We start from the raw sequence: 15,634 nt of genomic DNA, 5'->3' as shown, positions 1-15,634 counted from the left end.
GCCGGTAGGGAGCATTATTTACAAGACTACGCTGATATTTACATTACGATCCAGGACCTGTTTTTGGAGGAACACATGCAGATGTTATGCATAGAGAGAGCACGCATGCCAGCATCGATACACCAACCCACGAGTGCTCTGTGGCCTTACGGCCTTTAATAATGTGCAGAGCACCCCTTCCAAGCACCAAAAGCACCACCCCATCATGTACAGTCAGCACCATCCGGTGCACCAATAAAGTGTTTATAAATCACCGGTGGTGTCGCAGCCGGCCGATGTTCTGCCGCTGGTCTTGCCTTCGTGTGGTGCACTTGGTGTTCTGGCTTCTTTCAAAAATAAAGAAAGGCGCCAACCGCGTCCATTTCCTATTTGTGGCCATCAGGGGGCCAACTAAAAGTGGTTCACCTGTATGGCATAGGTGCCACGTTGACCCATAGGTCCATCCACGGGTGGTGCTTGGCCGCAAAAGAACTGCGGTCCATTGTGGGTGGCCACCAGAATTGCGGTCCATATGGTGTATCGATCCCGGCAGCAAGCAGCGAAAGTGCAGGCCCACAACTGCGGAGCCAGCACCTCTCTCTCTTCTCTCTCTGCCCCAAAGCCAGACCCTCGGAGGTGGGAGACAAAAGAAGAAGACAAGTGAGTAAGGTGGTAAGGGCGCAAAAGTGCACGCAATGTAAGGTAATGCACACTGGGGGCACATGGGAACCAGGTGAGACAGGTACGTTCCTACCGTACGCCCCCCCCCCCCACCAGGTAACCTACATGGCCCCTCCCTTACCCCTTACTGTATCCACAAAACACAACACTACCCATAAACATCTACTTTACAAATCAACAAACGTCCCTACTGTCTTCCCCGTTCCTCCCATAAACCAAATTCGTCTTCTCTCCCTCCTAACCAATCAAATTTGCCATTTTCAACTCTCATCAAAATTTGCCATCTCCAACTGAACATCAAAATTTGCCATTACCAATTCATCATCAGTCCCTCCTAAGGAGGGAGAGATGGAATCATCCCAATGTCTCATCCACGTCGTGATGCGTCTCACAAATCCTCACAGCAATTCTCATTTCCTGCACACAGAACAAAGAAAACACAGGTGTGGAGTTATCATCATCACCACAGGTAAGTGGCTGCGTATGGTGCGACGGGTTCATCAATCCTAACTATTTCCTAAATGACTTTAACAACTTTACATTACCCGGGGTCTTTTTCCTGCCAAACCATTGGCCCTCTTACACTATGGGTTCTAAAAACCAATTCCCATTGACCAAACTGTGGTGCTTTTCAATTTGGGGTCTCACTCCCCCGATTCATCTCCCGGTGCCCTCGCACAATTTCTGGGCTGTGGCGTGTACCTCTCCCAGCGGGTCTACCCACCTGCACACCTCCACCACTGCAGTTGCCTCCGAGCTTACCTGCTCCTTACCCTAACCTAACTACCTGGGGAAGGCCCTCTGGCGCTCTACCCACTCGGTGCCCTCTCTGGCACTGGGCTACCCGGGTCCGTCCTCCGGATCCTCGGGCCCCACTGACACTAACGGCTCCCAGAGCCCACCTGCGGCCTCACCTGGCCGACATCCTCACAGTGGTGGAGTGCCCAACCAACTACACACACTAACAGGCTACACGCCCAGCCATTTCCACAACACTAATGCACCCATCCACAATACCATTCTGCAACCGCACCACAAATGCCAATATCCAACCACAATTTACCTATACCCTCTACCTAACACTTACACTACCCGCCCCGGGTACTCGTGAAAGGGGTCCACTCTTCCCCCATCCACACCTTCGCACCATGCACACCACTCCGTACCACTTACTCCAACTCTCTCCACACCACTCATTCTCTGCTCCATATATTCCACACACCTGTGCTCTCACACCTGGTGCCACCTGCACCCTTCTCTCCCCAAGCGCATTCGCGCTGATCCACAACACTCACTACTCATACACTGCTCCACACACCTGCCCAGTTGCACACCTGTGCAATCACACCTGTTCAATTCTCAACCACACAGCATCATCTCATCTAACTACTCCCCTCTGAAACTTGCGCTTCCCAGTCGTCCCTTTAAACTATTGCGCTCCCTCGTCATTATCATCCATACTAATCTACCTGCGTCCCCACTACAGGTATCAGTCACTAACTAAACTTAACGTCACCTAATGTCATCTTCTAGGGCCCTATCAATATAACCTAACCCACCCGGGCTAGTTTTCACTGCCATACACCCCATAAGCTATAGCGCATTTGCCCCACATATGGGAAGGGTGGCAGGGATGCCACCCTTACCCACCGTCATACGGCGCGAGTGGGACCTTGTGGGACCACCTCGTATGTGAGTCGCTGCCCGCCTGCCGGACCCCGTGCGTCGCCCCTTTCGGGGTCAGCGCGGGGCCGAACCGGCCGGGCCCCCACAGTACATTACCCCCAAGGGGCTCTCGTGCCGCCCCGGTCCCTCTAACAACTACCCCTGTTGGTGTCGATGCATGGGTCACACTTCCGCAACCCGCTACCCATTCCATACCACCACAACCTTGCTCACCCACACCTCGCACCTCTCGTTCCATACCCTCCGGACCAGCCATACACCTCACTCTTGGCCTCTCACGAACATCCGGGTCTATCTCGACCCCCAAGCTCATTAAATCACCTGGCGCATCATACGCACGACCATATTGGTCACCACTTACACCGGGTCCTCTTCCTCTTCGCTTCTCCTCCATCACCTGCGAATCCCTCATCCGGTTAATGAGCACATCATCACGATCCAAACACAGACTTTGGACCAATTCTTTTATCTCCTCTTTTATCTCTTTCTTATCCCCTCTCCGTCGCTTCTTAATTTCGCTCACCCCTTCTTCCACTTCTTCTAATTTCTGCTTCACCTCTTTTATTCCCCGGTACGTCTCCTCAAGCTCGTCCTCCAAGGCTACCTTGACCGTTTCCATGTGCGTCCTCACCTGCCGGTCCTTCGTCTCCATTACCTCTGTCACCTCGTCCAACCTCGTTGTCAGTCCCTCACGTACCATCTGACATTCCCTCTTCGTCGCTATCAAGTCATCTTTTAGTTCTTTCTGTGTCGCTTTTAACCCTCCTAATACCGCAGTGTTCCTTTGAACCTGCTCCGTTAGTCCTTTTTGTCCCTCCGTCAGCTGTTCCACCTCCTGCGTCAGGTCCTCTATGCCCCCTTGTAACTTTACAGTCCCCTTTCTCACCTCCTTCTCCATGTGCTCCTTACATTGCCTCACCTCCTCGCGCACTCCTCCGACCTCCTCACTCACACCTCTTCTGATCTCCTCTCCCATCACTTGCATCTCCTGCCCAGATGCCACCCTCATCTGTTCCATTTCCTCCCTGTGAGCATCCAGTTTGGTTTCTACCCCCATTCTGACCCCCTCTATCTGCTGCCCCATTTGTTTAACTTCCCTTTCCGCTTGGTCCCTCATGTCCCTCAATTTGCCTTCCATCCTGTTTTCTAACCCCTTTTTCATCCCTTCCATTTGATTCTCTTGAGCGGCCATTCTGTTTTCTACCCCCATTAACCCATTTTTCACCTCTTTTATCCCGTTGTCTAACCCCTCAAATTTGTCGTCTAACTTCCCAAATTTCTTGTCTAACCCCTCACCGGTACCCCTCGCTTCGTCCCTCATTACCCCCATTTGGTTTCCCATTACCCCCAATTGCTCACTCCGAGCCCTCGCTTCGTCCCTCATTGACATTGCCCTCCTCATTCTGTTTTCCATTTCTTCATTATTCTTGTCCATATGGGCCTTCATTTGTATAAAAAAAAGGTTCAAATCCATCGGCGGCGCTACTACGGTCGCGGGCGTGGACGCCGTGGCCACCTCGTGCGCGACGACGCTATTTTGCGACCCTGCCACCCTCACTGCTTCGCTCTCCTTATGTCCCTCATTTTGGTCCTGGATCGACCCTGCCTCACTCCCTACTACCGGAACCCAGCCGTCTTGGTCTGCCATAGCGCGACTTTCAAAATTCGGGTTTTTATTGTTTTTTGTAAAACACAATCAAATTTCGCTGTTATAATTTCGAGCGCGTGAAACGCGCTCCGGATCGAATCCCACTTCCCGACACCAAATGTTACCCTAACGGTACAATTGGTGTTCCAAAATTTGGGCCTAACAAATTTAGTCCCAGGTCCGAATCCAACTCCTCGACACCAAATGTTACAGACGCTGTTGTGGATGTTGGTTTACCGAGCGGTTTGGTATGACCGCGTCTGCACAGTTTACCCGATTATACTCGAACGTTGGCCGAGTCGCGCTACGCTAAATCAATTGAGGAAAGGACACAACGGCTGGGTTAAAATGACATGACACCAGGGGTACAGTTCTCAAGACCTCCGGAGGAGGTTATAATATGTCGGAACGTTAGATTACAAGGACGAGAGAGACAGCATAGGAAGGTAGGCACTTAAATACGGTCTTATAGTAGCCCTGACAGACGACAGATAAACGGGACAAGACTGACTCACACCGGGATTGATGGCAAGGAAGGGCAGGTAGTCGAGGCTCAAGGTGCACCTTGGCTCAGGGGCAGAATCGACCCGGTCCGGTCCAGAGATGCGGGAGGTCTCTCAGCGCTCGGAGGTGGCGACTGGTTCTCTTTACTTCAAGCTCGGGGCGCATCTGACCTCACATCCGGTAAGTCGCTGCGTATATCCAGCGGGGAGTGACACGCCCTCGGCTCGTTAGCTCCGCCCCAGATGGAATCGGCCCGTTGCTTCTTATTGGGTGCGGGGGTTTACCGGGCTCCGCCCTTGACGAGGGGCCGACAGTCAGCCCCTTCGTGGTAACCCCGTCGGTGCACATGGGCAATGGCGGCTAACCAAGCCGGTGTGAGGACGCACACTCCCCGCGCGCTGTTGTTGTAGTTGTTGTTGTTGTTGTTTCATGAGGAAGATGGGAGGAGGTATGGGGAGGTCCTAAACTCACTACTGGTGCCATACAATCACATTCTGGTGCAACGAAGAGTCAGAATTAATGGGAACGAGTCCTTAACTGACATAGACTAAGAATAACTAGCAAGAGGTCCTATAGTTGTCTACGTGAGATGCGGTGAACCTGGGCACGACAGTTAATGGGGGAAAAAGGGGAAGGTCGGTTCTACAGAGTGTTGTTTACAGACAATGGGACTAGGGAATGGGGGATTGGGGATAGTTGGGGAGTATTGGGGAAATAGGGGAATATTTACAAGCGGATATGGAGGCCAAATCCCATATCCGCAACTATATATATATATATATATATATATATATATATATATATATATATATATATATATATATATATATATATACACTAGCTTGGCTCGGCTCGCTGCACTCGCCTCACCACGCGTCGTTACTGAGGAACGGGCTTAATTTAGCTGAGGATAATGACTGTACCTGAGTTGCTGTGTTGTCATGATTTACAGCAATCATAATACAAACAATTATTTTGCACAAATTTATTTGTAGTGTTTGTGATATTACATTTTTATAAGCAATTTAGGTTGAAGATTTAGGTTGAAAAAATATATAAAATTCAAAAAAGAACCCCTCAGCACATACATACGGGAGGGGTAGGTGCAGACTGGAAGTTTGGGATGATTACACCTCACCACCACGTAATTCAAAACACCTCACGACCACGTAATTTTAAAAACCTCACCACCAAGTAATTCAAAACACCTCACCACCAAGTAATTCAAAACACCTCACCACCACATAATTAAAAACACCTCACCACCAAGTAATTCAAAACACCTCACCACCATGTGATTCAAAACACCTCACCACCAAGTAATTCAAAACACCTCACCACCACATAATTCAAAACACCTCACCACCAAGTAATTCAAAACACCTCACCACCACGTGATTTAAAAACACCTCACCACCACATAATTCAAAATACCTCATGCCCACATGATTCAAAACCACCACCACGTTATTAAAAACACTTCACAACCACGGAAACAAAAGTTTCAGGGAGTAATTCAGTGACAACAGACACTGCCCAGATGTGTAGATATATCTATATATATAAAGCAGTAAAGTATGTTTGTTTGTTTGTTTGTTTGTCCTCTTATAACTCGAGAACTACTCATCGCAGAGAAAAACCAAAGGCATATTCGGAATCAGTACGTCTCAGAGCAACTACAGCACACCGTAAATTTAAAAAAACTTCGGGTTTTAAAATTAGCGTATTAGCGCAGAAGCGCTAGCAGAAGAGGGAGGGAATCGAAGGGAGGGAGCGCAGCGCTCCCTCTAGCACCACTGTATGTTCGTTTAATACGTACGCGCTTTGATGGGCGGGGCGTATGGCGTTCATGAAATGGTCGAATGCGGAAGTGCTTGAAGCCGTTTCGAGCGACTCGCACAATCTCTTGTCATGGTCCACAAGATTATCACAGAGACGTGCAGCTTCCAGCATTACGAGATATGATCGAGACCTAACTTTTGAGACCGGTCCCAGCCTTCTAGGCCCCGTGGTTGGTTCAGACGACCCCGACAAAGGACGTGTTGGATTTTATCGCGAGCCGATTCGAGCGCCGACGTGCCGGCGAACAAAACCAGTCATATCTTTTTAACGCGTGGTTCGATTTTTACAAAATAAACTTTTTCTTGAAGGGCTGAACCGTGCGCTCACAACTATATTGAGTTTGACCCTGGGAGAGCCGTTTTGCGCCGGCAAAGGCGCCTTGTTTTCCGTGATGACCATGTCGTGCTGCATTGATTACCATAAATTATAATATATTACCGGCGGCGCGTTCCGTGACGTCACGGCTCACTTAATTGCAATTATCTCTGGGATTCCTTGGCCGAATCGTACCAACTTCTATATACTGTATATAAAGCAGTAAAGTATGTTTGTCCTCTTATAACTCGAGAACTACTCATCGCAGACAAAAACCAAAGGCATATTCGGAATCAGTACGTCTCAGAGCAACTACAGCACACCTTAAATTTTAAAAAACTTCGGGTTTTAAAATTAGCGTATTAGCGCAGAAGCGCTAGCAGAAGAAGGAGGGAATCGAAGGGAGGGAGCGCAGCGCTCCCTCTAGCGCTTCGCAGCGCCAGCGCTTCTGTTAGCGTAATTAGCGTATTTCGGAACGTTAATTTTTCAACTTCATTATTCGGAATCAGTACATCCCAGAGAAACTTCGTAATGTTAATTTTTCAACTTCATCCGATTGACATGGGACCAACGGCATGTGACAGAGAGTGAAACATACATGCTACATTTATTTGACGACAATGAGTTCCGACTTCCTTCCGGGTTCGTGCTGCCAACCCTGTTAGGCGCCTCTTGCGGCACACAGGGAATTACCAGTGAACTGGTACTCAATTTGCCGACCTCGGTAGGATGACAGGCTGAGTCAACCCCCCCTGGTGTTAAGGGGGAGGAGGAGGGAGGGGGGACGAGGAGGGGAGGGGGAACGGGGGGGGGGGGGAGTGGGAGGGGGGAGGGGGGGAGGGGGAGGTGAAGGGGGGAGGGGAAGGGGGAGGGGGGGAGGGAGGGGGAGGTGGAGGGGGGAGGGGCCCGCTCCCCCTCCAACCACCTGCCCCCACCCCTTGTCCTGCCATCCCCTGTCTCGGTTCTCCCCAATCTCTCCTACTGACCTCTGAACTCCTCTTCGGAATGAAAACTGCCACCTGCACTCTTGACCCCCATCCCCTCCAGCTTTGTCAAAGCCTCCCTCCCTGCTCTCTCTCCACTTATCATTGCAACAATAAACTCCTCCCTGTCTACAGGCATCGTCCCACCTTCCCTCAAAATTGCTGCTGTTACCCCCATTCTAAAAAAACCTGGTCTAAACCCTGACACCCTAAACAACTTCAGACCCATCTCCAACCTACCCTTTCTGTCAAAAGTTTTGGAACGCGCTGTAGCCACTCAACTCAAACATCATCTCTCTGCCAATAACTTGTATGAAACATTCCAATCCGGATTCTGCTCCAACCACAGTACTGAAACTGCTCTCCTCAAAATCACCAACGACCTTCTCCTCTCCTCTGACGCTGGCAACCTCAACATTCTCGTCCTCCTCGACCTCAGCGCTGCCTTTGACACCATCGATCACACTATCCTCCTCACCCGACTTGAATCCACCTTTAACGTCACCGGCACTGCCCTCTCTTGGATTAAATCATACCTCTCTGACAGATGCCAGTTCATCTCCATCAATAACTGCAAATCCCCCACTGCTCCCCTCCCCCAAGGTGTCCCCCAAGGTTCAGTTCTTGGCCCCCTCCTCTTCATCCTTTACCTGTCCCCGCTCGGTCACTTAATCCGCCGTCATGGTCTCCAATTCCACTGCTTCGCCGATGACATCCAGCTTTTCATCTCCACCAAGTCCGTCTCCACCGACACCCACTCTATCCTGACAAACTGCATCACTGAAATAAAATCCTGGCTTCAAATCAACTTCCTCAAGCTTAACTGTGATAAATCTGAAATAATCATCATTGGCCCAAAAACGCTCACAAAATCCACCCATAACTTTGCCCTCAACATCGACGGTATCCCAGTATCCACCTCCCCTCACATCCGGAATCTTGGCGTCATCTTTGACCAAACCCTTTCCTTCGACAAATACACTAAACAGATCACAAAGTCAGCCTTCTTTCACCTGAAAAACATTGCCCGTCTCCGCTCATCCCTCTCCTCCACGGCTGCAGAAACCCTCATCCACGCCTTCATCACCTCCCGTCTGGACTACTGCAATAGCCTCCTCTATGGTTCACCCTCAAAAATCACCAATAAACTCCAATACATTCAGAACTCCGCTGCCCGTCTACTCACTCATTCCCGGGACCCGTGACCACATCACCCCCGTCCTTTACAAGCTTCACTGGCTCCCCATCCCCCAGAGAATCCAGTACAAAATCCTCCTCTTGACATACAAAGCCCTCCATAACCTGGCCCCATCCTACCTGGCTGACCTCCTCTCCAGACACACTCCCACCCGCAACCTCCGCTCTGCTGGTACCAACCTCCTGACCCCCCTCCATCCGGACCAAATTCAGATCCTGGGGGGACAGGGCCTTCTCCATCGCTGCTCCCACCCTCTGGAAACTCACTACCTCACACCATCAGAGACTCCTCCTCACTCACCACATTCAAAACATCACTAAAGACCCACCTGTTCAACGCTGCATTCAACATTCAACCCACAGCATTTAACCCCTGACTATCTCTTCTCCTTCTCCCTCCTTTTGCTTTAAATATTTCCCTATTGATTCTTGTCTTGTCTTTTTGATTCTTGTCTTATATATATGCCGTATATCGCTGCTGTTTGTTTTCTTGATTCTTGTCTTTTTGCAATTGTTGTTTTCATGTATTGTTATGCATTATGTTTTCCACTCTGTCAAAGCGCCTTTGGGCTTCTGGAAAAGCGCTATACAAAATAAATGAATTATTATTATTATTATATATACTGTATGTATATATATATATATATATGTATATATATATATATATATATATATATATATATATATATATATATATATATATATATATATATATATATATATATACAGTCACATGAAAAAGTAAGTACAACCCATGTAAAGTTTTGACTTTTTCAACATATTTCAACATACAGCGACAGTCACGTGAAAAAGTAAGTACACCCCCATGTAAAGTTTTGACTTTTTCAACATATTTCAACATACAGCTAGGTGATCTTCATCTATCTATAATTCCAGTAATCTCTGTACGTTTGTACGTTTGTACGTTTGTACGTTTGTACGTTTGTACGTCTGTTTGTCTGTGACCGCTGTTTCTCGACAACCACGGGTCCGATATACTTTTAACTTGCCAGGTATATTGCTGGGGACCCGAGGATGTGCCTTTTCAAGGTTTCATATTAATCGGACAATTACTTACCGAGCTATGTCCAAAAAACGATTCAACCAATCAGAGAGCAGCGAACGATCGCGTGTGCCGAACGTGGAGGACACACTCTGCCTCGGATGGCACATTTGAGAGCGTATTCATTTATTTCACGTTTGCAAACTATGTTGGCGTTAAACTATGTTTTAAAACTAATAAAACCGAATTTGCGATTCATTCGCTTTCCTGCGCGTTTGTGCACGCGATGGCGATTTCTTTACCAAACTCCGGAAGCCGTTCGCTTTGGACCAAACCATTGCATGTAAATAGAGGGGGGGGGATTGTCACCGTACTCGCAAGCCGTTCGCTTTGGACCAAACCATTTCATGTAAATAGAGGGGGGGGATATAATTTTAGATATCTATCTATAATTCCAGTAATCTCTGTACGTTTGTACGTTTGTATGTTTGTCTGTGACCGCTGTTTCTCGACAACTACCGGTCCGATATACTTGAAACTTGCCAGGTATATTGCTGGGGACCCGAGGATGTGCCTTTTCAAGGTTTGACATTAATCGGACAAGTACTTACCGAGCTATGGCGATTTAGCCGTTCGCCGTTCGCTTTGGCGTTGCGAATGGACCAAACCATTCATGTAAATAGAGGGGGGGGGGGGTTCTGTGGTCGTTCGCTTTGGCTTTGCGAATGGACCAAACCATTCATGTAAATAGAGGGGGGGGGGGGGTTCTGTGGTCGTTCGCTTTGGCTTTGCGAATGGACCAAACCATTCATGTAAATAGAGGGGGGGGGGGGGTTCTGTGGTCGTTGCGAATGGACCAAACCATTCACATCGAATCATCGAATCACATCGAATGGACCAAACCGTTCGCTTTGGACCAAACCATTGCATGTAAATAGAGGGGGGGGTTCTGTGGTCGTTGCGAATGGACCAAACCATTCATGTAAATAGAGGGGGGGGGGGGGTTCTGTGGTCGTTACTGCCACGTGGTTTCAAAGTTTTTTTTTGTTGTTGTTGTTTGCACGCATGTTTTTTTGCACCCACGTACGGGCACGCCCTAGGATGTTTACACACACACACCCCTACACAAATTTTTTTTTTTTTTTTTTTTTGGCAAGGAACGGGCACCCACGTACGGGCACGTCCTAGCTTATATATAGTACGGGCATGCCCTAGTCTATCTATAATTCCAGTAATCTCTGTGTGAATGTCTGTGTGTCTGTGTGTTTGTCTGTGACCGCTGTTTCTCGACAACTACCGGTCCGATATACTTGAAACTTGCCAGGTATATTGCTGGGGACCCGAGGATGTGCCTTTTCAAGGTTTCATATTAATCGGACAAGTAGTTACCGAGCTATGTCCAAAAAACGATTCAACCAATCAGAGAGCAGCGAGCTATCACGTGTGCCGAACGTGCCGAACAGACTCTGCCTCGGACGGCACATTTGAGAGCGTATTCATTTATTTCACGTTGGCAAACTATGTTGGCGTTAAACTATGTTTTAAAACTAATTAAAACTAATTTGCGATTCATCGTAACTGCGATATGCGACCTTCCGGACAGTCAAATGAGGACGTCACTTCCGGACTTACGGATAGTCATAGTGACGACGTACTGATGCTGAACGTGGCGAGCAGACGCTGCCTCGGACGGCACATTTGAGAGCGTATTCATTTATTTGACGTTGCAATCTGTGTTGATTGTTGTAAGGTACGATCGATTGTAGTACACGTTTATAATAACTCTGCCGATACAGGCCCGATTAACTGCAGCGCCATCCGAGCTGCGGCGTCGGGACGATACATTCATTGTACGGTCACATCACGCACTTACGGGCACGCCCCTGGGCCCATGGGCACGCCCATGCATGCATGGGCGAAGACATTTTTTTTTTTTTTTTTGGCAAGGAACGGGCACCCACGTACGGGCACGTCCTAGTCTATCTATAATTCCAGTAATCTCTGTATGTCTGTATGTATGTCTGTGTGTCTGTGACCGCTGTTTCTCGACAACCACGGGTCCGATATACTTGAAACTTGCCAGGTATATTGCTGGGGACCCGAGGATGTGCCTTTTCAAGGTTTCATATTAATCGGACAAGTAGTTACCGAGCTATGTCCAAAAAACGATTCAACCAATCAGAGAGCAGCGAGTTATCACGTGTGCCGAACGTGGCGAACAGACTCTGCCTCGGACGGCACATTTGAGAGCGTATTCATTTATTTCACGTTGGCAAACTTTGTTGCCGCTATGTTGGCGTTAAACTATGTTTTAAAACTAATTAAAACTAATTTGCGATTCTTTCGCTTTCCTGCGCGTTTGTGCACGCTATGGCGATTTCTTTACCAAACTCCGCAAGCCGTTCGCTTTGGACCAAACCATTTCATGTAAATAGAGGGGGGGGATTGTCACCGTACTCGCAAGCCGTTCGCTTTGGACCAAACTATTTCATGTAAATAGAGGGGGGGGGATTGTCACCGTACTCGCAAGCCGTTCGCTTTGGACCAAACCATTTCATGTAAATAGAGGGGGGGGGATTGTCACCGTACTCGCAAGCCGTTCGCTTTGGCTTTGCGAATGGACCAAACCATTTCATGTAAATAGAGGGGGGGGGGGGATATAATTTTAGATATATATATAGTACGGGCATGCCCTAGTTTCAACAATATTGACAGATAAAGGTGATATAATCTATCTATAATTCCAGTAATCTCTGTGTGTCTGTGACCGCTGTTTCTCGACAACCACGGGTCCGATATACTTGAAACTTGCCAGGTATATTGCTGGGGAACCGAGGATGTGCCTTTTCAAGGTTTCATATTAATCGGAGAAGTAGTTACCGAGCTATGTCCAAAAAACGATTCAACCAATCAGAGAGCAGCGAGCTATCACGTGTGCCGAACGTGGCGAACAGACTCTGCCTCGGACGGCACATTTGAGAGCGCATTCATTTATTTCCCGTTGGCAAACTATGTTGGCGCTATGTTGGCGTTAAACTATGTTTTAAAACTAATTAAAACTAATTTGCGATTCTTTCGCTTTCCTGCGCGTTTGTGCACGCTATGGCGATTTCTTTACCAAACTCCGCAAGCCGTTCGCTTTGGACCAAACCATTTCATGTAAATAGAGGGGGGGGGGGGGGGTTGTCACCGTACTCGCAAGCCGTTCGCTTTGGACCAAACCATTTCATGTAAATAGAGGGGGGGGGGGGATTGTCACCGTACTCGCAAGCCGTTCGCTTTGGACCAAACCATTTCATGTAAATAGAGGGGGGGGATTGTCACCGTACTCGCAAGCCGTTCGCTTTGGCTTTGCGAATGGACCAAACCATTTCATGTAAATAGAGGGGGGGGGATATAATTTTAGATATATATATATAGTACGGGCATGCCCTAGTATAACAAATATCATGAAAAATTTACATTTTGTAGTCCATTGTATCATTTATATAAACATAAATGAAAATTTCGCATGTGGAAAAAGTAAGTACACCCCTACATTTATCACTACTTCAAATACCTAAAATTAGAATCAGGTGCACCAGCTCAGGTGCAAATGATTAGAACATCGTTAGAAAGGATCTTGGAGGAACCTGTCTCATTTAAACCTCAGACATTTAGTTTGGTTTGCTCTTTGTTGTTGAAGTGCGTGGCGTCACCATTCCAAGATCAAAACAGCTCTCTGAGGCCTTCAGAAAGAAGGTTATTGATGCCTACGAGTCTGGGAAGGGATTTAAAAAGATCTCCAAACAATTTGAAATCAATCATTCGACTGTCCGGAAGATCATCTAAAAGTGGAGAAGTTTTCCAAACAACTGCCAACTTGTTCAGGCCAGGCCGCCCCAGCAAGTTCAGCCCGAGAGCAGACCGCAAGATGCTGAAAGAAGTCTCTAAGAATCCCAGAATGTCATCACAGGACCAACAGGTAGCTGTTGCCACTGTTGATGTCAAAGTGCATGAGTCTACCTTTAGAAAGAGGCTGCACAAATTTGATCTACATGGGAGGTGTGCCAGGAGGAAACCTTTGCTGTCCAGAAAGAACATCAGGGCAAGACTAAAGTTTGCCAATGAACACCTCGGCAAAGACCAGCACTTCTGGAACAATGTGCTCTGGACAGATGAGTCAAAGGTAGAGCTATTTGGCCACAGTACCAGAAGACATGTTTGGCGAAAACCAAAAACAGCATTTGACCACAAGAACCTGATACCAACTGTAAAGCATGGTGGTGGAAATATTATGGTTTGGGGCAGCTTTGCTGCATCAGGGCCTGGTCAGCTCACCATCATAGAATCCACGATGAATTCTTCATTGTACCAGAGGGTGCTTGAGGATAATGTGAGGCCATCTGTCAGAAAGTTGAAGCTCAGCCGAAGGTGGACCTTGCAACATGACAATGACCCTAAACATATCAGTAAATCCACCAACGAATGGCTGAAAAGAAAGAAATGGAGGGTTCTGGAATGGCCAAGTCAAAGCCCGGATCTAAATCCCATCGAGATGTTGTGGGGGGATTTGAAACGAGCTGTGCATGCAAGAAACCCCTCAAACATCGCACAGCTGAAAGAATTCTGCATGGAGGAGTGGGCAAAAATTTCTCCCAGTCAATGTCAGAGACTGGTAGACAGTTATAAGAAACACCTACTTGTTGTTGTTTCTGCCAAATGGGGCAATACCACCTATTAGAGCCAAGGGTGTACTTACTTTTTCCACATGCGAAATTTGCATTTATGTTTATTTAAATTATACAATGGACTACAAAATGTAAATGTTTCATGATATTTGTTATATTATATCACCTTTATCTATCAATATTGTTGAAATGAGGATCAAATGGCTGTATGTTGGAATGTGTTGAAAAAGTCAAAACTTTACATGGGGTGTACTTACTTTTTCACGTGACTGTATATGTGTGTGTGTATCTTTATGTCCGTGTGTATGTATATGTGTGTATGTATATATATATATATAATTATATATATACGTGTGTGTGTATATATATATATACATGTGTGCATATATATATATATATGTGTGTGTGTGTGTATATATGTATATATATACATATATATATATATATATATATATATATATATATATATATGTGTGTATGTGTGTGTGTGTGTGTGTGTGTGTGTGTGTGTGTGTGTGTGTGTGTGTGTGTGTGTGTGTGTGTGTATACATATATATGTATATGTATATATATATATATATTGTTGTGGATATGAGAATTGTGTTTTTTTTGTGTAGTACATTGTAAAATATCACCCTCCTTCCTCCAGTTGTGTATAAAGGTCAAAGTGCGTCCTGTAATTAGGTCATTAACAATCACGTTAGCCAATCATAGATTTCCTCCTTGTTGGTAGTTTATTTCCTTATTCTATGTAGGTTCAGGCTGTGGCTTCCATTAATTGACACTCCATTGCACCGAATTCAAATAGACAGATCCCCTTTCATTCCCATTCCCAAAGCCTCTACTGCCAACTGCATTTGCCGCCATAACGGCGTGGTCAGCTCGGGGAAGAAGTGCGTGCCCGGCCATCGTCATCAAGGGTGGAGCCAGAGAGCCTGTGCCCACCAATCGGACTGCGGAGAGCGACCCGATGGGCGTTTCCTGGAGGCCGGCGGCTTGATCGCCCGAGGCGTTATATAAGCACGCACGGAAGCCTTTGGGGGAGTTCTAAGAGTTGCGCCAGAGACGGCAGATGATCCCAGACGAGCCCTCGGAGAAAGAAAGGAGACGCGTCCTGAGGTGAGCC

The 15,634-nt window shown here is 47.3% G+C and overlaps 1 protein-coding gene across 3 annotated transcripts in view; it reads left to right on the top strand.

Moving 5' to 3' along the window:
• The window catches only part of CFAP91 (cilia and flagella associated protein 91), an 87,041-nt gene that overhangs the window by 31,294 nt on the left and 40,113 nt on the right, over positions 1-15,634 (top strand). The window lies entirely within an intron of this gene.

This window comes from Myxine glutinosa, chromosome 7 (genome assembly GCF_964187855.1).
Source record: "Myxine glutinosa chromosome 7, kmMyxGlut1.1, whole genome shotgun sequence".
Classification (NCBI taxonomy): domain Eukaryota; kingdom Metazoa; phylum Chordata; class Myxini; order Myxiniformes; family Myxinidae; genus Myxine; species Myxine glutinosa.
Note: the sequence above shows the minus strand (reverse complement) of the source record. Positions and strands in the feature narration are given on the sequence as shown.